This window comes from Apodemus sylvaticus, chromosome 20, assembly GCF_947179515.1.
Source record: "Apodemus sylvaticus chromosome 20, mApoSyl1.1, whole genome shotgun sequence".
NCBI lineage: Eukaryota > Metazoa > Chordata > Mammalia > Rodentia > Muridae > Apodemus > Apodemus sylvaticus.
The window spans coordinates 11,724,236-11,751,050 of NC_067491.1; the positions used below are offsets into that span (position 1 = coordinate 11,724,236).

Here is a 26,815-nt window from a genome sequence, read left to right on the forward strand (position 1 = left end):
AACCCTGTCTCGAAAAAAACCACAACCAAACAAACAAACAAAAAAGGCTCAAAGAGAGTAGTAAGTCGAGTGCTCAATCACAACGATTCATCTGTCCCTCCTCCCCCTAAGGCTCAAGGAACATCTTGGAAGAGGGACAGAAAGACTGTCAGAGCCAGAGACTGGAGAGGACCCCCACAAGGAGTGTCTTCTGGACATAACCTGACCAGTTCGCTTAGGAACTCACTGAAGCTGCGGTTGCCTTAACAAGACCAAGTCAGTCAGCACTGCAGCATCGATGGGGGGAAAACCTCACAAGCCCCACCCCTAGCTGAGAGCTATTGAGATGAGAGTTGAGGGCTTCTGAGGGCAGAGGAGGAATCAGCTTTGTTTAAGGGTGCCACCCTACCCCTGCCCGCCCCCACCAAGCCGTTTCCCTGGCTAGCAGCTCGGAAGTCACATGATGCCTGGAGTGACTGTAAGAGACGTTAGCCAGCAGGAGTTGTCAGAGCTCTGGCAGCCTTCCTTATAAAGTCTGGGAAGCTGAAAAGTCCCGGAGCGAACGGGTGGACACAGTCAGTCAAGCTGGCCAAACAGGAAGAGCTTGCCCCATGTGACGAGAACTGGTTCTACACGCGAGCGGCTTGCACAACATGGCACATGGACCTCCGTGGTGGTGCAGGGGTTGGTTCCATGACCAAGATCTATGGAGGACAGCAGAGAAACGGTGTCAGGCCCAGCCACTTCAGCAGAGGCTCTAAGAGTGTGGCCCGCCGGGTCCTCCAAGCCCTGAAAATGGCGGAAAAGGACCAAGATGGGGGCCTGCAAGCTAATACCTCAGGGACAGAGAGATTTGGATAGGATCGCTGGACAGGTGGCAGCTGCCAACAAGAAGCATTAGAACAGAGAATGCTGGGTTAATAAATTGCCTCATTCATTAAAAAAAGGGGGGGGGTGCGACCGCGACCCCTGGTAGGCCTACTAATGCTTTAACAATTAGCTCCACACCCGTGCACACATGGGGAGCATTAATTAGATTTAGTGGGTTATTTTTTAAAGACATTGATTTGAGTTGCACGTCGGGATAGATCTAGGGGAGATGGAGAGGGTAGTGAGGCAGTGAATCTGATCAAAATACACATCACACGTGTATGAAATTCTCAAAGAAGAAAGAAAAAATATCTTTTAAAAAGTAAAGGAAGCTGGGCGGTGGTGGCACACGCCTTTAATCCCAGCACTTGGGAGGCAGACGCAGGTGGATTTCTGAGTTCGAGGCCAGCCTGGTCTATAGAGTGAGTTCCAGGGCAGCCAGGGCTATACAGAGAAACCCTGTCTCAAAAACCAAAAAAAAAAAAAAAAAACCAACCAACCAAACAAACAAAAAAACCAAAAAAACCCAAACCAAAACTTTTCAAATAAAGGCTAGAGCTAATAATTGGGCAGGAAGAAGGAGGAGGAGCTGAGAGGGGGAGGAGAAAAGGATCAATGGGAAGTGGGAGGAGCTACAGAGGATGGACTGGAGGATGAGACGCTCCTGGCCTGGAGAAACTGCAAGTTCTATGGGATAATATAGATGGCAATAGAGAAGTGTAGTGGGAGATCTGCCCAATCTAGGCTTATAGCTTGTATTGTTACTGATTGAGATTTCTCTTACCGGGTAATTGGGTTGGAAAAATATAACAACGACACGCCAAAAAAAAAAAAAAAAAAACTTCTGGTGTGCTGCAGTTTCTTGCTTCTTCCGAGGATATGGGCTGATTGGCAGAGTGATGTCGGCTGAGACAGATGCACGTGCTGCGGCGAGACCTGTGGAGGGCACGTGATGTCTGGGGAGAGTCTAACAAGGGCTCGAAGGACAGTGACTGAGTCTGAGCTTGGCTTGTTTATAGAGCTGGCGGTGCAGCGCCTATGGGCCTCACATCTTCACTGGTCTCCGCTTCCCTGAGAGAGGCATGGCCAAGAATTTCTCCCGAAGTCCCTCTGGGTCCCTCCTGCTGGGACTGAGGCCTGGTTGTCTCTGCTAGGTAGTGCCACTGCTGCTGACTCGTGTTTGCTATCCCGACTCTCCAGAACTGGACAGCTGGTATATTCGCCAAGTGTTTGCGAGTGGATCGAGCTGCCACTGCTAACCTGTGAACAGAACTGCCAATTTCCAGACAACACAGACAGAAGTTGCTCCAAAGAACCTTTCTAAACAGGTCCACTCCCCCGACCTCCGTATCTTTTCTTTCCCAATAACTCTGGAGGGTGGTAGGCTAGAAAGAGGGCTAAAGCATTTAAGAACCATCATTAAAAATAGGCTTTGAAAAAAATTTAAGTTATACACAATTCTTGGCTTCTGCATGCTCGTCCAATTCGCATCCCACAAATGAGGCCAAAGGCTGCTGTTAGCTTGAAAAGCAGTAGATTAACCTAGACTGTGCCTCCAGCAGCTTTTAAGTACCCAGATTGCTAAGCACGGCGGAATGACTCTCGGGGTGACCTTATAGATACGGTAGCCTAGAGCTCGCTTCTATACTTCGACATAGCTGAATATACAATTGGTAGCATCTGGACAATCCTTTAGCTTCCTTCAAGGTGTTTTTTGTTGTTCTTGTACAGAATACGTGGTTTCTTCTCTGCCTTCTTGTGAGCAAACTGCATATTTTCCAAATGGCTCCATTCTGTTTTTTACTCCAAATTCTCACTACATATCTGACTAAAACCAGCTGTCATCATCCACACCACAGGCCTGAATTCTGTGCAACCTTGGAGTTCCTTTGTCTTGTTTAATGAGATCATCAGCTAGCTGTAAATTCAGCCTCATACCAAGTCACAGTGCACAAAATACAGCCAAGTTCTTCACTGTTGTAAAACCACAAATGATCTCTCATCTAATTCTTTTTTCTTTTTTTTTTTTTTCAAGTCACCTACAGATACATTTTTATTAGGAATGAGTCCCGATTCTCACTGGAGACCGGAGAAGAGAGCCTACAGTTCCATGATAATTAAACATCACAACAAGACATCAAAGCAAAATGGCCAAGTGTGTGTGGGACCGTGTAAGGCAGTCTGTGGCCTGGTTGAGCAAGGCTTCCTCTGGAGACCCAGTAGAACATTCTACAAGGGACGGAACCAGTGAGCCATGCTCCCAGACTCCTCACTCCTCAACTCCATCATCCTGTCGCCATCAGTGACTTATGGCCACGCCCCAGGCCCCTAGTGTTCTAGCTGGACTCCACCCCTACAGTCACCTGGCTACAACCAGGTAACCCAGGCCAGTATAAAAGGAGATTTCTTGCCCTTCCTCGCTCTCTCTCATTTTTCCTCCTTTTTGCCCTCGTTCCCTTGTCCTCCCTCTCTCCCCATTCTTTCCCCTCTTTCCACATGGTCATGGCCAGCTCACATCCCTCTATCTTCTCTTTCTCTCTTTTTACTTCTCTATCTCCTTTTCTCTTCCTACTTCTCTATAATAAAGCATTGAAACTATGAACTGTCTCTTCGTATCAAAACCCACCGCATAGGAGCATGGAGCAGGCCTCAGTGTTAAAAGCCCCAGGGAAGGATCCAGCCTCTTAGCCAAGCTTCCTCTACAGGTACCTGGGGAGGGTCATGCCAGCACAGCACAGCCTTCTGAGCAAGGACGCCCCCGCCCCCTGCTAGCCAAACAGCTTCTCTCTCTACAGGTGTCCATCGTCCCTACCCCAGTGCGGTGCACAGCGCAGCCGGGCCAGTTTCCCCTATAGGGGCCCTACCTGCCAATTTTCCCTATGCGGGCCCTGTCTGCTTGTTTTCCGGGCCGAGAGGACCTCTCCCCCACCCCCCGCAGCCTTTTCCGCCCCCACAAGTGTGAATGGAAGAAATTATTTAGGACAGTGTTTCAAGAACAACTTCTTTCACAGACATTCTTGAAAGGAGAGTTCTGCCATTTTGCACTACATATTTGATTCTGCTGGTACTGGAACTCAGATCAACACACAGCCGCTTGAGATTTTCTGGACAGTTAATCACCTTTACAGACAGAGCTGAATGCATCATCTGCTCTGCCGAGTTTGTTAATACGGCCGCAGTGAGGACCAACTATGCTCACCGATTTTTCGAACAGCATCCTCGTAGGGGTGTGGATGTCTGTGGGTTGTTGGAGGACGAGGTTGAGAACACTGGTTGAGAGCAGTGAATGCGGAAGTGGGATGAGTGTGTGCACGAGGGAGGGAGGGGCCTGTGTGTGACAAATTCACAATATCCATTGATTCAATAATCCTTTAGGAAGTGGACATCTACAAAATGACTTCAGGTGACAAGCAGTAGCAGAAAAACAACAACAGATTCGCTGGAGATTTAGATCGACTGGGTTGGGAAACATGGGCTTGGAGGTAGAGACATGTCAGCACGATAATTGAATCGGAGTGGTCTGTTAAGCTTTTCAACCCCATGTGTACAGGCAAACTGCAACAGTTTTTAGCACTGAGGAAAAGAAGAAATAAAAACCGCTTTGTTCCAAATCCCAGTCACCAGGAAATACTGACATCCTCTGCAATGCACGTTGTGATGGTTTGTTATGCTTGGCCCTGGAAGTAGCATGATTAGAAGGTGTGGTCCTGTTAGAGTGGGTGTGTCACTATGGGCGTGAGCTATAAAACCCTCATCCTAGCTCCCTGGAAGCCAGTCTTCTCCTAGCTGCCTTCTGATGAAGATGTAGAACTCTCAGTTCCTGCAACATGCCTGCCTGGACGCTGCCGTGCTCCCGCCTTGTTGATAATGAGCTGAACCTGTAAGCCAGGCCCAATTAATGCTGTCCTTAGAAGAGTTGCCTTGATCATGGTGTCTCTTCATAGCAATAAAGCCCTAAGACAGCATTTATTTTTTAACTTTTTTATTGACTCTTTGTGAGTTTCACACCCTGCACCCCCAGTCTCCGGGGGAGCTGCCTGCTCTGCAGCAATTAGGCACACAGGCAGAGGGAGCAACCACCGGGCTGTTGAGTTCCAGGGGCTACCCTTCAGCAGTGACCCAAGGATAAACAAATCAGCTTCTGTCCTCCAACAGCCATTTGATGCCCACCGAGTTAGTTCCCAGAGGCTGCAGTTCTCCTACAGTGAAGTGCAATAGGTCCAGCCGCATACATACATTTGCTTGGCAGCAGAAACAAAACAGATGGTGTGGCCCTAGGATCCACCTTCCAAGGACATCTAAGCTCTACCTGAAGATGGACGACATACGCTGTGTGTCTCCTAAGCAAGCACACAGGAGCTTAGAACTGGTGCTGACAGCTGGGGGTTGTAACTTTAAGCTTTTGCATCTGTGACTAGCCCTCCTTCTGTCTAAGAAACGTCCCCGCATACTCCCTTTCCTGCTTCCAACTTCAACTGGGTTGGATGCTTTTTGGTGAGCTTCTGTAGCGCTTGCTCCAGCCTTCGATACGCCTGTCATTCCTTCTCCTCACAGCCTTGGTTCCTGCTAACCCACTGTTTCCAGAGCTGGGCAAGCTTTGAAAGGAAAAGCTCGGTCTTCCTCGTGGTTGTATAGATAATGGTAATTGTTCAGAACAGTCAACAGTTCTGATTTTTCAATCTCCCTGGCTGGCTAGTTCCGTGTCCACTTGGCATAAGCTACACTCATCGCTGGGAGCCTCAGTTGAGATAATGCCTCTGTGAGATCCAGCTGGAGGACACTTTCTCCATTGGAGATCTGTAGGGGAGAGCCAAGGCCATGGAGGGTGGGGCCATGCCTGAGCCAGTGGTCCTAGGTTCTATAAGAAAGCAGGCTGAGAAAGTTGTGAGGAGCAAGCCAGTAAGCAGCATCCTCCGTGGCCTCTGCATCAGCTCCTGCCTCCAGGCTCCTGCCCCGCTCAAGTTTCTGTCCTGACGTCTTATCTGCAGTGGCTAACAGCTCCTCTCCTTACTGCTTCGTCTCTTCATCCTAGACACTCTGACAGAGGTGACAGGACATCCAACGTTAAAATTTACATTTCCCCAGGCTGGAGAGATGGCTCAGCAGTTAAGAGCACTAACTGCTCTTCCAGAGATCCTCAATTCAATTCCCAGCAACCACATGGTGGCTCACAACCATCTGTAATGGGATCTGATGCCTTCTTCTGGTATGTCTGAAGACAACTACATACACATACATACTCATAAACATAGAATAAATGGCTAATTCTTTTTTTTTAAAAAAAAATGCATTTCCTAAAGCCTAAAGATGCTGAACTTTTTAAAATATTTAGTGAGTATCCTACTCCCCAAACCCCTGGGACACCTGCCTATGCCACTGATTGGCCCTTTGGTTGGTTGGATGGTTTGTTGGGGTTTGTTTGTTTGTTTGTTTTTGTTGTCATGTTTTTTTGAAGATTTATTTATTATTATATGTAAGTACACTGTAGCTGTCTTCAGGCACACCAGAAGAGGGCATCAGATCTCATTACAGATGTTTGTGAGCCACCATGTGGTTGCTGGGATTTGAACTCAGGGCCTTTGGAAGAGCAGTCAGTGATCTTAACTGCTGAGCCATCTCTCCAGCCCTGTCGTGTTCTTTATATATTCTAGATATCAACCTCTGTCTACTATATAAACAATAAAGCTTTTATCCCATTTTCTAGGCCGTCTCTTCACTCTGGTGACTGTGTTATTGGCTGTACAGAGGCTTCTTAATTTTGCAATCACATTTGTCAATGCCTGGGATTGTTTTCTCTTATGTCAGAGCCTCCTAAAAGTCCTGTCTGTGCCTAATTTGAAGTATTTTCTTTCCATTTCCCGGTTCTGGCTTGTGAGTTCTGGGTCTTACGTCAAGATCTTTATCTTGGGCATTACGCCTCTGGCTTCTTTCTCTCCGTGTGGAAATCTAGCTTTCCTGGCACCACATAATAACACAACTGTTCGTTCCAGTGCACAGTTTTGACAACCTTGGCTGTATCTGTGAGGGCTTAAATCTGGGCCCATTGTTCTACATTCTGAGCTATCTGGGTTTTGTTTTTTGTTTGTTTTCTTTTTTTGAGATAAGATCTCACTCTAGTCCAGATTGGTCTAAAACCATGTATCCCAGGCTGCGTCTGTCCTGATGGCAATCCTCCTGCCTCAGCAGCCTACATACTGGAACCCACAGTGTATCCCAGGTGTAACCCAGAGTGCCCAGCACATAGTTTTCTCATGTCATGGCCGGAAGCTTGGTGGTGGCACACAGGTAGACATGGCACTGGAGAAAAGAGCTGAGAGTTCTACATCTGGATCATCAGGCAGCAGGAAGAGCATGCCACCCTGGACCTGACTTGTGCTTCTGAGACCTCAAAGCCCACCCTCCAGTGACACACTTCCTCTAACAAGGCCACACCTACTAACAGTGCCACTCCCTTTCAGCCTATGGGAACTCACATATCCTCTATGGTACTTGTTCTAAGTACTCTGTGTAGTACATAGCAAACTCACAGTGTATGTATGTTATGTAGACACACGTGGACATCAGGCCGAGGAGAAATGTCCTTCTTCATAAAGCTGTGCTTTTTGTCATAAGTTAGCCTTCCTTGGGTGGGTGGGTGGGTGGGAGGGTACCTTACATGTACATTTGGGCTGCCACAGAGAATCCAGCCCTAGGCAGGCTTAGTTTTATCAAGGCAGATCCAGGCTTATCATTAAAGACCTAGGCGTTTCCTCTGGAACTGAAGGCCAGAGGCTTCCTGGGTGAAATTATGCCAAGAGCATGTAAAGGGGCCTCAGCCGTAGAAACAGACAGCGTGGGCCTTTCCTGCAGAGATCCAGTTCTCACCCTGGTTCCTAGGTAAGGAAGTCCCAAGTTATTCCAAGCTGTCATAAGGCTGAGAAGCAGGCGTGGAGTCTGAGATGAGCCCCAGACCATGCAGGGTCGGCGTGCATGTGTCCGCACACTCTAAGTCCAGTTTTGTTACGGACCTGAATGCAGAGCATTGCAGAGGCTCTGGGTGTAAGAGCCATCCTTCCGAGCTTCTGATGTAGCTCTCGGTGACTGACGTTTGCTGGGCAGGGAGAAGGCCTCACGTTCAAGCCACGTCTCTGTATAACAATGCAGTAGAAAAGACCCACTTCTCTCCAGCCGCTGACACCCACAGCCAAACAGTGGACGGAGCTTCGGACACTTATGGAAGAACAGGAGGAAGGATTGCAGGTCCCAAAGAGAATAGGAACTCCACAGGAAGAACAACGGAGCCAACTAAACAGAGTCTGAACCACCAACCAAAGAACGTACACAGGCTGGACCTAGGCCTTCCCACTCATATACAGCAGATGTGAAGCTTGGTCTTCATATGGGTCCTGAACAACTGGAACAGGGGTGAGGTGGGGTGGGGTGGGGTGGGGTGAGGTGGGGCTATCCCAAAGCTGTTGCCTGGGTGGGGGATATGTTCTTCTAGCTAAGCTGCCTTGTCTGGCCTCAGTGGGAGAGGAAGTGCCAAGCCTCGAGCCTCACAGAGACTTGAAGTGCCAGGGTAGGGGGAACATCCAGGGGGAGCCCCCACCAGCTCAGAGATGAAGGGGGGATGAGGAAGGATTGTGGGAGGGGGTGACCAGGAGGGAGGCAGTGATTGGGATATAAAGTGAGTAAGTAAAAAAATAAAGTTAAATTTTTAAAAAAGCCAAAAAACATCACAACACACTATCTATTAAACACAGAGAGGTCTGTAACCTGTTCAGACATGCATCTTTGCATTTCTTAGTAACTGTCACCATGGTAGCAAGGCAGTTTGGCAAATGTAGCTTTATAGCACAGAACCTACCAAGGAGAGACATTAACAGTCAATCATAAACTAATACCTTTACCTAGTCATGTTGGTCCTATGTCCTTAGCTGTTAGCCTTCTATCACTGGGAACAGTGTTAGGACATCCTAAGTACCCAAAACCTGTTGGTCAAATTAAATGAATGGTACGGTTCTGAGGATGATTTCTTTCCAAGCTATAGAGAAAGTCAGCTGAGCAAAAACTTGATTTTTAAAAATGGATCCTACAAAATATGTAGCGGTCAGACCAAAGCTGTCTTCCCAGATAGGCAAGCCCAGTATAGATTTCAGGCAGTGAGTCTGGGTGGGGGATGAGGAGATCAACTTGGGAAGGGAAATGTGGCATGGAGAGCAAAGAACCACAGACTCCTGCCGCTCCTCCCAGAGTCCTGATCTGCACATGGCCTTGGATCTAAGATGGTTCCCGAACATCGGAGAGATGGTGAAAAGGGACAGAGGTCAGGGCAGTGGCTGCTTGCCCCTCCCCCACATCTCCACGGAAGTCCTAACAGGTCACACGATGACCCCAACCCCGACTCCCACCCAGCTCCTTCTGAGTTCCTTCCTCATCAGGCAGAGCTTGCATTGGGGCATGGGGACAGCGTGCTGGGATACAGTTAACCAACGGCTTAGGGACTTGGGATTGGCTCAAACACTGTATATAAGCTTGTGTGCTGCACAATAAACTCAAATCTGCACCCTGATGCTGGTCTCCAGAGTCTGATTCCCGGGGATTTGTCACATGACTCTGTCGCCTCTCAACGTCCCCCACCCCCACCCCACCAGGGCTGTGAGAACAACTAGCTATCCCTAGAAACTAACACGTGATCAGAAAGCTAACACGTGAATAGTAAGTAGGGTAATCAGTACATTCCTGTTCCTCAACTAGGCCGAGGAGGTCTCTGAAGGCTTGGGAAAATGAGCTCTGTTGTCAAACCCTCAGCGTCCAGGGTTGAGCCCCATGGAAAGGAATTTCACTAGGTGGTCAAACCGAAGAAATGTAGCCTACCATTGCCTCTGTTTACACACAAAGAACACCCTGCCTGAGAAGCACCCTTTCTCTTAAAATCTGGGTTCTTCTAGTCTCAACTGCCCCTTAAGGCATGCCACAACCGAGCTGGGAAACTGTTCAAGGCCAGTTGTGAATGTAAGGGTTTGGCCTTGGAAATGCCGAAGCGGCAGCTTCAGTCTCTGAAGACCACATTTGGTCTGTCGAGTGCACCAACCACCAAGACCCGGCCAGTGCCAAGTTTTTACCCCCTCTGGGACAAAATGAGCCTGCCCGTCCTTTTGCAGGATGAATTGCAGAAGCCTTTGCCGCTCAGAAAAGACCAGGTCAGATCCCCACAAACCCGCTGAGGGATTTGACCTAGCTTCTTGGAACTAGACTCTAAGTTGAACATAAAACTGCTTGGAAATGCATTTCCGTCTTTATCAAGATTCCTTCTGCAGTCCTCCAAGTCAGAGAGAAGACATTTCTCCTCACGTGCTCACACATCCCCCATTGGTAAGGCTGACCCAGTCAACATGAAAGTTGGCACACAAATACACAATATGGTTGGTTGGTCTTACCGCAGGGGCTTCTGGGCACCTGGCTGTGGAAGCTTAAGGATAAACACTTAGCTATAGCACTCAGGCACAGCGCCAGGAACAAATGTTCTGTGAATGTCGGGTGACCAAAGGAAGGCAGGCAGGAAAAGCTCCTCAGCGTCTGACTCCCACCGACCTTCCCAGGCGTAGTCCCTGCCCCACTCCTTCCCAAACAAGATTGATTTAAATCCCAGCAAAATAATGGTTGCGTTTCCTAAAAAATTACTCTGCCTTTGCTATGATGGTGTCTATTTCCAAGAATGTTCTTTCTTCATACCTCAGGGCCTAGACTATGATTGTGCTAGTTACTGTGTGTGGTGGTTGAATAAGAACATCCCCCAGAGACTCATAGATTTGAAAGCTTAGTTATTAGTCACTACTTAGAAGAATTAGGAGATGGAGCCTTTTTGGAGTAGGTGTGGCCTTGTTGTAGGAAGCACATCACTGGGTCCCACACCCAGGTCCAATGTATATTAGTCAGGGTTCTCTAGAGTTATAGAACTTACAGAATGTCTCTCTATATTAAGGGAACTTGTTGTGATAACTTACAGTCTGCAATCCAACTAACCCAACAAAGGTCAGTTGTGAATGGGAAGTCCAAGAATCTAGTAGTTAGTTACTCAGTCCCACATGGCTGGTTGTTTCAGCTGGTCTTCTGTAGAAGTAGGCTCCAAAAGATGTGCTGGCAAGTAAATGCAGGCAGACAAAGAAGAGTGTAGCTCCCCTGTAAATATGTTTCTGACTGAATAATATATAAGATGCCTCCTTCATGTGAGATGCGAAAGTCTGGTCATGTGTCACCCACTACCTTACAGAACAGTTATGACATGTATATTTCACATGCTACCTACCTTATAGTGTAGTTTCTTTGTGATTAACTTCTTCCATTGTCCTTATGTAGGCCTCCAGCAGAAGGTGTGGCCCAGATTAAAGGTGTGCCACCACTTCTGGGTTTGGAAGTTGCTCTGTCCCTGGCTGGCCTTGAACTCAGAGATCTGCTTGGCTCAGTCTCCTGGGATTAAAGGTATGTGCTACCTTGCCTGGGCCTAAGCTTTTCATGGCCACTATGCCTCAAGATCTCCATGTCAAGCTCTGAATCAGAAGTCTGTGTCTTCCAGCCTCAAGATCTGGATCACAGGTGTACCCTTCATTTCTGGATTGTAGTTCATTCAAGGTTCAGTCAAGGTGACAACCGGGAATAGTCATCGTACCGTGTCACTCTCTCCTCCTGCTGTCTGGGGATCCAGATGTAGAACGCTCAGCTACATCTGTCCAGCGCCGTGTCTGCCTGCATGCTGCCATGTTTTCCACCGTGAAGATAATGGACTGAACCTCTGAAACTATACCCAGCCCCAAGAAAATGCTTTACTGTTTTTATAAGAGTTGCTGTGGTCATGGCGGCTCTTCATAGCAATAGAGCATTGACTAAGACGTTGTGCTTTAAGATTCATCTCCAGTGTAGCCTCCCTGTAAATATGTTTCTGACTGAATAATATATAAGATGCCTCCTTCATGTGAGATGTGAAAGTCTGGTCATGTGTCACCCACTACCTTACAGAACAGTTATGATGTAGATATTTCACACGATAGTTTATAGTGTTGTTGTTTTGTGGTTAACTTCTTCCCCTCACTGCACCGTGAGCTTCTTGAAATAGCAAACAGGTCTCTCTAGTCCCTAGCACTTAGCATCCCCCAGTTAGCTATTGGAATGTTCCTAATGGTCTGTCTCTCTGCTTCAGTCTGATGAGCCCAACAGATACACTCCTCCTTGTATTTTTTATTAAAACTTTAAGGGTTGTTTTCATATGTAGATGTTATTTAAGCTCCAGAGTTGGATTGGAAATAAGCCTCTGTCAACATTTTCTTCCCAATTAATTCTGCAGAAGACTGGAGAGCTCCCTCGTCAGGACACTCCCGCTGCGCTGTAAATGATCTCAGGTTGCTGCTTTTAGTAGCATCGTTAGCTCCATTAGTTCTTATCATGGGCTCCTCAGAGAAAATCTCATTATTTTTTCTTAAGTTTGGATGATTCGTTAAATTTGGAATTGTTCCAAACACTTAACCCTGTCAATCTTCCCTGCTTTACTAAAAGATGTCCGTCTCTGTTCGTTTATCCGTTCATATATGAACCAAAGTTCTGCACATACCTAGGGCTGTGCTTTCTACACATCGATACATCTCTTTCTAGAACTCCTTCCTCCTGGCATTGATGAAACCAAAGAATCTCTTCTAGTTTTGTTTTTTGTTTGGTTGGCTCTTTTTTTTTAAAAGATTTATTTATTATTTGTGAGTATACTGTAGCTGTCTTCAGACACTCCAGAAGAGGGTGTCATATCTTATTACCGATGGTTGTGAGCCACCATGTGGTTGCTGGGATTCAAACTTCAGACCTTCGGAAGAGCAGTCAGTGCTCTTAACTGCTGGGCTATCCAGCCAGCCCCTGAAGGTTGGCTTACTTTCTTTTCTTTCTTTTTCTTTCTTTCTTTAGATTTACTTATTTTTATATGTTAAGTACACTGTAGCTGTCTTCAGACACCCCAGAGGAGGGCATCAGATCTCATTATGAATGGTTATGAGCTACCATGTGGTTGCTGGGATTTGAACTCAGGACCTTCGGAAGAACAGTGTTCTTAACCGCTGAGCCATCTCTCTAGCCCCCGGAGGTTGGCTCGCTCTTTCTTTCTTTCTTTCTTTCTTTCTTTCTTTCTTTCTTTCTTTCTTTCTTTCTTTCTTTCTTTCTTTCTTTCTTTCCTTCTCTCTCTCTCTCTCTCTCTCTCTCTCTCTCTCTCTTTCCTTCCTTCCTTCCTTCCTTCCTTCTTTCTGTTCTTTTCTCAGCTGTTACCACCTGGACAGCAAAAAACAAAAAACAAAAACCAGAAAACAAAAAGAGAGAGAGAGAGATGAAACACAAAATATCCTAGAATTCAGAGCTATAATGGTTTGAATAGGTTTGGCCCCCCATTGAATCATGTATTTGGATTATTTGGATGCTTGACCCACAGGGAGTGACACTATTAGGAGGTATGGCCTTGTTAGAATAGGTGTGGCCTTGATGGAGGAAGTGTGTCACTGTTGGGGTCAGCTTTGAGATCTATGCTCAAGCTCCACCCAGTGCAGAAGTGACCTTCCTGCTGAGTGACGGAGGAAGCCAGTCTCCTTTTGGATGCCTTCAGATCAAGATGCAGTACTCTCGGCCCCTCCAGCACATCTGCCTGGAGGCTGCCACGCTTCCCACCCTTATGATAATGGACTGAACCTCTGAAACGAAGCCAGCCCCAATCAAATGTTTTCTTTTATAAAAGTTGCCTTGGTCAAGGTGTCTTTTCACAGCAGGAAAGCCCTAACTAGGGCAGGGCATTGGCTGAGTTATTGAAAAGCAGGAGGAACACTGTATCTCTTTAAATGCCTAGCACTTTGTAACACTCTTTGTTTTGTTTGCTTGTTGTTGAGATGGAGTCTCGTGTATTTCCGGCTGCTCGTGCGTTGTTCATTGAGGACTTTGAACGCCTGACCCTCTCTGGCCTCTGCCTCCTAAGTGCTGAGAGCACAGGCCACCTCACTGCATTTATGCAGTACTGGGGATCAAAGCCAGGTTTTCCTGCATGCTGGGAAAGCTCTCTACCGGTCCCCAGCCCTGTGGTGGCTAATCTTGACAGGCAACCTGACAGGACCTGGAATCAACTAAGCAGCTTCCTTGGTTAACTTTACTTGTCAACTGGACATATCTGGAGAAAGGGAACATCAGTTGAAGAATTCCCTACCTTAAATGGTCTGAAGATGTGTCTGTGGGATGGTTTCCTGGTTGAAGATTGATGCGGGAAGGGCCCAGCCCACTGTGGGCGGCGCCATCCCTAGGCAGGTGGACCTGGGCTGTGTCAGAACGCAGGCTAAGCATGAGCTAAAGGAAATCCAGCCAGTAAGCAGCTGTTCCTCCATGGTCTCTGCTTCAGAGTCTGCTTTGGCTGCCCTTGATGATGGACAGCAAGGTGAAATATAAAATAAATCCTTTTCCACCCCCGAGTTGCTTTTCATCACGTCATGTATTGCAGCTATAGAGAACAAACCAGGACAGCAACATGTCTCTGTAAGGTCATTTCCGGGAAGGATGAGCCAAGTGGTGAAAGGCTCTCCCACAGCAAGAGGCAGCACCTTCCAACAGCCCAGGTAACAAGAGGGCAGAAGGGAAGGCAGTGATATTTTGCCTGCCTGCCTTCACTTCTTGCTGGTGCAGACATCTATTCTGTTGCTGCTGTTGCTGCTGCCAAGCTGACACCAGATTTGATTCTCTCTGCCCTTCTAACATAAGCAAGGGCTTTCCAGAAATCCTCTAGGCCTTCAGGACCAGCTTGGTCCTGCTGAGGTGTCCAGTCTCGAGGACGGAACAGCTGCAGGACTATAGGGTTTGCACAAAGCCTGTCCAATGTTCAGAGACTTTGTTGGACTGCCAAGCTCTTATTGAGCATGCTGACCTCAAAAATCACATAGATTCAGATACAGAATTAGTTTTTGTTGTTAACTTAACACAATTTAGAATTACCTAGAGAGGGAGTCAATGAGGTGGGCCCATGGGAGGGTGTGGGAGGGATTTGTTTTTTTAATTGTGTTCAATAAGGTGGAATACCTATTCTGATTTCTGGTAAAGGAGAACCATTTTGTGTCTGGGCCCTCGACTGTAGGGCAAGGAGAGAGTCAGCCATGCATGGGCATGCCTTCTTTCTCTCTCTGTTCTCCATGGTGGATGCACTATGCCCAGCTGGGTCAAGTTCCTACCACCGTGACATCCCCTCAAAGATGGACTGTCACCTGGAATTGCAAGCTAAAAGAAACCCTGTCCCAACTACCTCTCCACTGCTATGCCATGGCCAATGCAATTTATAAAAGAAAGAGTTTAATGTGGGGCCCATGGTGTCAGAGGATTAGAGTCCATGACTGTCATGGAGGGAGCATGGTGGCAGGCATGGTGCTAATGCAGTAGCTGAGAGCTCGCATCTGATATACATATCACACACACACACACACACACACACACACACACACACACACACACACACAGAGGGGGGAAGGGAAGGGAAGGGAAGGGAAGGGAAGGGAAGGGAAGGGAAGGGAAGGGAAGGGAAGGGAAGGGAAGGGAAGGGAAGGAGAAAGAGAATTGGCATGCTGATTTGGAAACCTCAACGCTCCAACAAGACCACACCACCTAATCCTTCTCAAACCATCTCACCAGCAACCAAGGATTCAAACACACGAGATTATGGGGGCTCATTGTCATTCATACTACCACAAACCCTTTCTCCCCTAAATTGTTTTGTGAATGGTATTTTCTATAAAGAAAATAAAATTATCGAGGCTCATAGTTCTGGTTCAAGGTCAACACGCTCTCTGGTGGTGATCTACTCACAGAGTCCCCAGGTAGTATAGGTACCTGTCACCTAGCAGAAGACACAGGGAAGGTGTACACATGTGTGTTGGCTGGCTTCTCTCTTCCTACTAAGGCAGCAGTAGAGCCACGAGGCTCTCCTCTGGTGGCTAATACACTTTACTTTTAAGCACCTTGATTGAATTAGGTTCTCAGTCTCAGTGCCTAACGCTGGAGGTTACACTCTAACAAGAGTTTCAGAGAAGGTGAACCACACTCAACCCATACCAGAGAGTTCCTTCCTCCTTTCTACTTCGTGGGATACAGGAAACGCATGGCTGTATATGAACTGCATATGTATACGGCTGCATATGTATACGGCTGCATATATATATACACGGCTGCATATGTATACGGTCCCTACAAGACACGCATTCTGCCTATGCCTTGATCCTGGACCTTTTAACACTCAGAATCGTGAGAAAGCAGTAATTGTTGTTCATTAGCCAGGTTGATCATGTTTCGTCACAGTATCGTAAACAGGGTGAGACATTGTTGGAGGAGTTTAGAATAAATAGGAGAGACTGGCAGAGCAGCTGCTTGTCTGGAACTAAGTTATTGCCCTCACGACCCAATGACAATGTGAACTCATGACTGGATATGGAAGCATGCCAGGATTGTCTAAATCTGTAGGCTAAACGTCTAGCTTTGATCAAAGGAAAGCAGTAGGTCACAATTGCTTTCCTCCCACAACAATAAGATATACAAGTCCCCAGCTTCAGATCCAAGGGGGAAAGCCCTTCTGGCTACAGTCATAAGGTAAATGCAGAATCCACCAGGAAGCTCGTGAATGTTTGTCTGGTATGCTCTGTGTACGCGTCTATAACAAAGGCCAGCAAACTCCTAGCAAGAGGGCCAACTGGCTCACACCTCTGACTGATTGGTAACAGCCTCATGGATTTTGCAATCACAGTTTTGTAACACTGTATCACACACCCTTGAGCCCCACAACCTTGAAGCCACCCTCCCCACCAGCCACATCCCCACAGCCCCACACCTCCCCTAGCTTAGGTATCGAATCTGACCTCCTTTTTATCGTCATGGATTCACCTTCTTAGGACGTTTTCTATGAGAGTCATCAATCAGATAGTCAGTGCTCTTCTATGGCTGGCTTCTTTCAGTCCGCTTGTTTTCAAGATTCACTCATATTGTAGTGAGTCAATATTTCATTCCTTTCTGCACACCAGATATCGATCCATTATGTAAATACAGTGCATTTCCTTTCTCCAGCTATCAGCTGGTGAACGGTGCCTTCTTTGCATTGGGGGGTTGTTAATAATATGGTTGCTATGGATACTCAGATGCAAGCTTTTGTGCAGATACACGTTTTCATTTCTCTCACTAATATCCCTAGGAGAGAAAGTGCTAGAACGTTTGCTAACTCTGTGAATCACCATTTGAGGATCTGCCAAACTCTTTTTAAGGGTATCAGTAACATTTTGCATTTTTACCAATGATTTTTTTTTTCCTGACTCTTCATAACACTTAATGTCTTTAGCCCTACAAGGAGGTAAGAAGTTGTATTTTGTTGTTACAGTTTGATTCTTAAAGGTCCTTCAAGGGTCCATATGTCACAGCCTTTATCTTCAGCATGGTGTATTATGAGGAAAATAATACATCTTAGAGTTTGGTGAGACATCTCTGGGTCATGGGAGGTGTTTCCGTGAAAGGCATTGTGGGATCTGGGCAACCCTATCCCCACCCCATCTTTTTTTCCTTCTCTAGGGAGAGATAACAGACAAATTTTGTTTATTCAGGGGGAAAAGGTTAACATTATTAAAGTGTTAATTGTTAAATGTCCAATATATGTATTTGTTAAGTGTCTACATATGTACACACTTATATAAATATAATATCACATGCATATACATAATTTTAGAACATTAATTCCATGAGCTTTCAAACATTCTTTAGAACAAAGGTAATTTAGAAAATTACTAAAGTAAATAGGATTAGAAAAATATCATGTAATCGATTGACATAGCAAAATTTTTTAATGTTGTGCTAAACTAATTTACCATAAAAACTTAACTTATTAGCATATTCATCCTTGACAAGAGAGACTTGGTTTTATTTTATTTTTTTATCTCATAACCATCCAAAAAACTCACAATCGATGCTCACTGAAGTGATTTCTCTCTGGGGAGGAAAAGAAAAATATTTTTAGTAAGAACTTTCAAAATCGTGGTTAACCTTTGAGGCTTCAGACAGACAACTTAATATCATCCCCACCACTTGCCAGCGCTCTGGGCAGATGGAGAATCTCCTCTCTTGACACGTCCTCTATGAGAAGCTGCCCCAGTTGGGACTTAATATAAAGTAATGCTAAGAATAGCCATTCTCTGAAGGAATGAGGTCCCGAGGTTGCCAGGATACTCACATTAGTTTTGTTCCAACAAACTCATCTCAGTCTGCTTCAGGCTGGGGACCACTTTGATTCTTGGACCTGGTCTGGTTCACCCACATACACATGCTTACACGAAAGCACACACACCACACACACACTCGCATGCATGCACACACACACACACACACAAATCCACACACTTGTACAAGCACATGCACACACACACCACACACAAATTCACACACTTGTACATGCACATACACACTCGGATGCATGCATACATGTACATACACATGTACACACACACATTTACACACTTGTATAAGCAAATGCACATACACACATGCATACACACAAATTCACACACTTGTACTTGCACATGCATGCAAACACAAACTCACACACTTGTACAAGCACATGCACACACATACCACACACCACACACATACTCACATGCATGCATACACACACAAAGTCACACACCTGTGCACATATATACATGCACAGACACGCACACACACACAAAAATTCACACTTATACATGCACATACACATTCGCATGCATGCACACATGCACATACACATGCACACGCACACGTTCACACACTTATATAAGCACATGCACATTCACACATGCACACACACACAAACTCACACTTGTACAAGCACATGCACACACCACACACATACTCACACGCAGGCATACACACACAAATTCACACACGCATGCACATGCACATACACATTTGCATGCATGCACACATGCACATACACATGCACACACACATTCACACACTTGTATACTTGTATAAGCACATGCACATACACATATGCACACACACACAAATTCACACACTTGTACATGCACATACACATTCGCATGCATGACACATGCAAGTTCACATGCACATACACATTCACACACTTGTACTTGCACATGCACACACACACTCACACACACACACACACACACTTGCTATCCAAACACTTTTTTTTAATAAAAGAAATCCCCCAGTCTCCTCAATCACTGTTCTACAGCCTCTTTCACTTACTGTTCATCCTCACTGAACTCTCTGGAATCATTTTGGCAGCGGGACTCAGTCCTGATACTTGGCATTCACGGAAGACTCGTGTTGCTGTGTAGCAACACCATCCGGAGTGTCAGCCAAGTTGTGTCAGATGGTTACACAACTGTCCCCATCTTCCAGATCTACTCCGTAAATGTGGATCCTCCCAGAAGTCGGCTCCTCCTGCCCTGAGATGACCTTAAATTCTCTCAGAAGTTCTCTCTGCAAGCCAGAGCCTGATTACAATGACATCTTCCACTTTATTCCCCTCCTCATGGCCTGGGTTTAAAGGAGTATTTGGGGATGTGGAGAATAGAGGGAGCCACTGAAGTCTAGAACGGTGCAAGTAATCAGAATGACATGTTTAGATTTGGTTTGGCACTTAGCGTGTCTCTCATATGAACTAGCTATGTTCTCTGAGGAAAGTGTATGTGACATCGTAAGTTTCTCCCATTACTATGACATAGATCTTTCTTGATCTTAAAAGCCTTGGGACAGAACTCTTTCATGACCAAGGCATAAAACCTTACATACATCATCCAAATGAGGATGGTTTTGAAACTGAGTGCCAGGGGATGGATGGATGGATGCATGCATGTGGGACTCAGTCCTGGATGCATGGATGCATGGATGCATGGATGCATGGATGGATAGAGGATGGATGAATTGATAGATGCATAGATACATAGAGACCTGTCTTAGTCAGGCTTTCTATTCCTGCACAAACATCAGGACCAAAAAGCAAGTTGGGGAGGAAAGGGTTTATTGAGCTTACACTTCCACGTTGCAGTTCATCACCAAAGGAAGTCAGGACTGGAATTCAAGCAGGTCAGGAAGCAGGAATTGATGCAGAGGCCATGGAGGGATGTTCCTTACTGGCTTGCTTCCCCTGCCTTGCTCAGCTTGCTCTCTTATAGAACCCAGGAGCACCAGCCCAGGGATGGCACCAACCACAAGGGGCCCTCCCACCCTTGATCACTAATTGAGAAAATGCTCCACAGCTGGATCTCATGGAGGCACTTCCCCAACTGAAGCTCCTTTCTCTGTGATAACTCCAGCCTGTGTCAAGTTGACACACAAACCCAGCCAGTACAAGACCGCATAAACTTAGATAAGTACATTAGCTACTTGTATTGTTGCCAAGACAAAATACCTGACAAGAAACATTAACAGTTCATTTCAGTTGGAGGGAATAGTTCCTCATGGCAAAGAAGTCGTGGAAGCAGAAGCTTCCTGCTGCTTATCATATCACACCGTCAGGAATAAGTGAGAAATAAAAGCTCACACTCAGGTCACTTTCTCCTTCCTATTAGCACCAGGAGCCCCACCCAGGGAACAGTAACCAATCAAGATACATCCCCATAGGCACGCCCAGAGACTCACCTCCAGGTAATTATAGATCAAAGTAACAACTGAGATCAACCACAGGAACTCCACTCCTTGACAACCAAATACATCTCTTTAAATTCTAACTTCCCATCCTTATCCCCAAAGGTTCACCTCATAAGGTAAATGGTAATCCAACTACAAAAGTCTGTGGTCTTTAACAGTAAGATATCCAAAACAGTCAGAGTAGACCACAGCTGCCAGGGCAAGGACATTAGTTGCTGTCCAGTCATGCAAAACTGGAAGCCCAAGAGAACGTGTGCAAGGTGATAATAGAAAGCCTTAAAGGGGCTGGAGAGATGGCTCAGTGGTTAAGAGCACTGACTACTCTTCCAAAGGTCCTGAGTTCAAATCCCAGCAACCACATGGTGGTTCACAACCATCCCTAAAGAGATCTGATGCCCTCTTCTGGTGCATCTGAAGACAGCTACAATGTACTTAGATATAATAATAAATAAATCTTAAAAAGAAAAAAAAAAAAAAAAGAAAGAGCCTTAAACATTTGCCAATGGTGAAAGAACACATTTTATTGTATATGCTTGGGGTATATACATTGTATTATAAGAAGTGAATACAATAAAATACACTTTGTAGTGAATCAAACTAACCTACTTAAGATGATGAGGTTTTCACAATTTAAAATTTGCTTTAGTGTTAGATACATTGTATTATAAGAAGCCAATACAATAAAAATGCATTCTGTAGTGAATCAAACTAACCTACCTAAGATGATGAGGTTCTCACAATTTAAAATTTGCTCCATTGTTAGGCCATTTATTTTTTATTTTTTCCTAATCCACCTGTGCCCTCTGCTGGTTATAGCTGCTAATGGAAGCAAAACACCATGCTCCTTTTGTAACTGTAACAGGCCCCAGTCCTTAGCACAACTGACTCCATGTTGGAAGTACCACTCGGGCTGTAAGACTCAGCATGTAGACAGCGCCACCTGCCAAAACTAAACAAAGACCTAATCCCATCAAAGTCCATAGTTCTGAGAAAGTCCCTAAATGTACTAATCTTGCATTCTGGCTTCTGAAGTTCTGCTCCTGCTAATGTTCTTGCTAACTGGGGTATGTCAACCCTGGATACGGTTTTTGTGCTTAAAAGCTCACCCTGAGAAAGGCTCAGGGCTACGCTGGGATCTGGAACACCCAGTGTAGTGGCTGGCTAATGAAGATTTTTCTATTGGCTTAAACCCATGTCAAGCAGCCTTCTCTGGTAGATATCCTATAACAGTAACCACATCCTTTCCAACTGTGCTTTCAGATCAGCACTATAGAGGACAGGTAGATTCCCTGTAGAAATGTAAGCAATGGTAGATACTGCGGGTTGGCCTATTAAAATCCACTACGTAGCATTCAAATGTTAACTGTTGTTGTTGTTGTTGTTGTTGTTGTTGTTGTTGTTGTTTCCAGGGCTGGGGACCAAACCCAAGGCTTCAGGCATGCTAGGCAAGTACTCAACTACTAAGCCATGTCTCCCAGCCCTTGACATATTTGACGGCAGTGCTACGTCCTGTGTGATGTGCACCTCCCTCCTCCTTCACGGTTCCTCCTACTGGCAAATAATGACCAAATCTGCAATTGCTGTTACAACCGAGGCTAATCCATCCTCATGACCCCAGACACAGGAAGGAGTCAGGGAGCCTTACCACACATCAATCAAAAGGCCCTCTCCTTTTTTCAGAGTCTTGAGCAGTCATCTAGCAAAACCTGCTTTCTTTTCTCTCAAGAGAAACAAAAACAAAAAAACAAAAACAAAAACAAAACAAAAACAAAAAAAAACAAAACAAAACAAAAAAAAAAACAACCCACAACTTCCTATTAGAAAAAAAAAGAGGCCGAACAGTGGTGGCGCACGCCTTTAATCCCAGCATTTGGGAGGCAGAGGCAGGTGGATTTCTGAGTTCGAGGCCAGCCTGGTCTACAGAGTGAGTTCCAGGACAGCCAGGGCTACACAGAGAAACCCTGTCTCAAAAAACCAAAAAAGAAAGGAGGAGGAGGAGGAAGAAGAGTAAGAGGAGGAGGAGGAGGAAGAAGAAGAACAAGAAGAACAAGAACAAGAAGAACAGAGAAAGTTTGTCTTGAAAAACCAAAAAAGAAAAAGGAGGAGGAGGAGGAGGAGGAAGAGGAGGAGGAGGAGGAGGAAGAACAAGAACAAGAAGAACAAGAACAAGAACAAGAACAAGAACAAGAAAGAAGACAATGAGAGAGAAAAAGTAAGAGTACAGGTGGGAAAAAGGAAAGAATGTCCTGAAACTCAAGTGTCTTAGTCAGGGTTATTAAAGCTGCGATGAGACGTCATAACTGAAAGGAACTTGGGGAAGAAAGGGTTTATTCGGCTTATGCTTCCACAGCACTGGTCATGGCCAAAGGAAGTGAGGACAGGAACTCACACAGGGCAGGAATGCAGAGGCAGGAGCTGATGCAGAGGCCGTGGAGGGCGCTGCTTCCTGGCTTGCTCAGCATAGCATGCTATGCCTGCTCAACAGTTTGTAACTGAGCTATACGACTTGATTCATGGTTTGCCGAAATCTGTCTGGGAATAACCCCGGCTACAAAAAAAAAAAGTGCCACACGACCTGGAAAACTGGAATGAACTAATACATTTAAACACAAAGCTCCTACGTACGTTAGCATTTCTGTTAGTATAACAGCCCCTGTTTCTTACAGCTTTCTGCTTCTCAGCATTATCTGGGATCGAAGCTCTCAACAATTCTGGACCCAAAAAAAATGGCAAAGCAATCTGTTTCATTTTAATAATACTAACCACAGAGATAGATATTTGGACGGGCATTCATATTTATAGAAACTCTTCACAAAGCTTATTATTATTTTATAACTGACTATATGAAGGCTCTGGAAGAGTTTGGCTCACCAAGTAAGTAAGTAGGCGAGGTTCTAGACAGAGCATCTTGACTCTATCACGGAATTATGCTGCCCAGACTGTTAGCCAAGGACTTACCTTCCTCCCCCACAAGGGACGCTTCAGATCCAACACATACGGAAACAAAAAGTGGTGAAGACCAGCTCCATCAAGTAGTCGATCCAAGTTGATCTCACAAGCACAGACCACAGGTTGGAAGTAAATACAGCAGAGAGAGGTCGGGTAGAGATGATGCCAAGAGTACGAAAACCAAAACTCTCCAATTCTTCTGGAATTTTCCAGTTTCTTTTCCATACTTCTCTCAGATCCTGTCTACTCTGCAAGCACAGTGGATATAAGACAAGCTGTTGCAGATTCAGAGAGACAAAATGTCACCAGTTCCAGCTCCATGGCAGACAGCAGGCTTTTGATTCTGTAGTAAATCTATGAATATATTCACAAGGATCTCTGTGCAAAGTCAAACTAAACACTTCCAGGCAGTGAGATTCAACATGGTGGTGTGCAAAATATGCTGGCAACTATAGGCAATCTAGACTTTTCTGTAGTATGTGTAAACTTCAGGAAAGGCAAGAAACACTGTATTTTATATCCTTTATATGGCCAGTCGATTAGGAACTTTGTAAATGTTGGATTGTTTACTTGTCAATTAGGTTTTCAAACCAAAGGCTGGGGATGAGTATTGTTATATAAATTTTTAAATTCCAACCTGGGGTTCCTACCCTGACTTTGACCCCTTAGCTCCTGGATAATTGGCACACAACCTTTATTATTTACAATAAGCTTCAAAGAGCACATGAGCCAGGCAGATATCTGCACTCTGTGATATTAGAATCTACCTTACTACCAATAACCGCTAGTTATTACATACTGTGTTTCATCTGGACTTCTCTTAACTCCAATTGGCCAGCCCTCGGGACCACATTTCCATGACTTACCTAACCCAGGGCAATTTCTCCTCCCTTCCTTCTTCTCCCCAGAACCCCAAGCCTGGGAACTAAACCCTGCCTATGCTATTGGCATCTTTACTCACCAATCGGAAATAACTTGTGGCAAGGTCACAAAGCGTCACTTGGGTCTACATGGGGACTCTCTCTTCTCTGGGGCAACCAGGTCTTAAGGTACCAGTAATCAGAATACAAGCAGCAGCATCAAGCTAACCCACCTCAGGGTACTTTACATGACTCTCTGTCGTTCAGATCTTAAATGCCTCACAGAGGTCCATGTGTTCGTGAAGATTTGATCCCAACAATCGATTGGTTTGCAGAGAGAAAGTGTTTATGGAGTGCTCGGCCACAAACAGGAAATCTGAATAACACATATATACACATCTCCAAGGCTCAGGAACCATTTTAGAAGAGTGGCCAGATTGCAAGTCAGAGGTCACGGAGGACTGCGGAAACCATGACCATAGGCAGCGGTTGTCTTCTGCACAGGATCAAGCCTATCAACCTTCCAGCATGGAGGAGGGAGAGGTTCATGAGCCCCACCCCTAGCTGAGGAGCTAGTGACAGTATAAGGCTGGTAGGGAAGGGTCAGTTTTCTTTAATGGTGTGGATGATCCCATACCTGTGAGTCCATGAACAGCACAAACTGTATTCAGTGGGCTGTAGACAACACCAAGTTGTGGAGGTAGAGTGCATCTGGGAGGAGTAGAGGTGAATACACAAAAATACACTGTTTGGGTGTGCTGCATGATGTTCCTCTCACAGCAAGTATCAATTGCAAATAGCTTCTCAGGTATACACAGAACTTTGTATCATCTTCTCTTTATCCATGCTGAGACTCTGACTGACTTGTCTGTGCAGATCTGGTACGTGCTGTCACCATCTGTGATGCATGTGTGCATCAGCCCTGCTGTGTCTGGAAGATGCTGCATCACTGGAGTCATCCATTGCCTCTAGCTCTTACAATCTTTCTGCCTCCTCTTCTGCATAGATAAATCCCTGAGTCTTATGTGTGTGTGTGTGTGGGGGGGGGGGGTAACAAAGACATCCCATTCAGGGCTGAGTGCTGGAAGGTTTCTCACTGTCTGCACACTGCCCAGTTGTGGTCTCTGTTAAATACTGTCTTAGTCAGGGTTTCTATTCCTGCACAAACATCATGACCAAGAAGCAATTTGAGGAGGAAAGGGTTTATTCAGCTTACACTTCCACACTGCTGTTCATCACCAAAGGAAGTCGGGACTGGAACTCAAGCAGGTCAGGAAGCAGGAGCTGATGCAGAGGCCATGGAGGGATGTTCCTTACTGGCTTGCTTCCCCTGGCTTGCTCAGCTTGTTTTCCCATAGAACCCAGGACTACCAGCCCAGGGATGGCACCACCCACAAGGGGCCCTCTCCCCTTGATCACCAACAGAGAAAATGCCCCACAGCTGGATCTCATAGAGATGGAGGCACTTCCCCAACTGAAGCTCCTTTCTCTGTGATAATTTCAGTCTGTGTCAAGTTGATACAAAACCAGCCAGTACAATTATCATCTACCATAAGAAGAATCCTCAGATGAGGAGTCACCAGTCTGTGGATATACGCCATTAGGAATATGTCACTAGAAATCATTTTACTGCTGTGTTCCTTTAGCAAAATAATAGTAGGTTCTCCCCTGTGGCCTAAGAACATATGGGTCAAATATGGGCTCCATTTCTTAAGTTAGCCTTAAATCCAAGCAGAAGGGTTGGTTGCACCCGTAATGTCTGTGCAACTTTTGCACTGGTATATGTTTAGAATTGGAATATCCTTTTTGATGGATTTTTTCATGATATATAGCCTCCTCTCTTTTGATTAGTTTTAGTCTGAAGTCTACTTGTCAGATATTAGTTAGTCCTGCTTACTTCCTGGTTCCATTTGCTTGGAATAGCTTTCTCCATCTTTTTACCCCAAGATGTTTTCTGTCCTTGTTCCCTGGAGGCAACAGAAAGTTGCATCCTGCTTTCTAGTCTGTTAGTCTGGGTCTTTTTACTGGGGAATTGAGACCATTAATACTGAATTATTATTGAACAGTATTTAATTCCTGCTATTTTGTGTGGTAGTATGTTCCCCCCTTTGATATGATGTGGGACTCTATTCCTTATGCACTCTTGGGTATATTTAATATTCTCTTCAGACTGAAGTTTTCCTTTCAGTACAGTGGATCTCAACTTATGGGTCATGACACCTTTGGGGCTTGTATATCAGATATTTACAAGTCATAACAATGGCAAAATTCAGTTATGAAGTAGCAACAAAATAATTTATAATTGGGAATCACCACAATACAAGGAACTGTACTAAAGGGTCACAGCATTATTGTGAACCACTGTTCTACTGTCTGCTGTAGAGCTGGATTGGTGGGAAAAAAACTAATTTTTTTATGAATTTATTTTTAAAATTTTTCTTTCTCCTTCAATTGCATTGATAGTTTTGTTGGCTACTGTGGTCTGCCCCAGCATGTGT

The 26,815-nt window shown here is 45.5% G+C and overlaps 1 pseudogene; it reads left to right on the forward strand.

The window, feature by feature from the left end:
* Positions 1-442: 442 nt before the first annotated feature.
* LOC127670477 (40S ribosomal protein S19-like) lies at positions 443-909 on the forward strand (annotated as a pseudogene).
* The last annotated feature ends 25,906 nt before the right edge of the window (positions 910-26,815 follow it).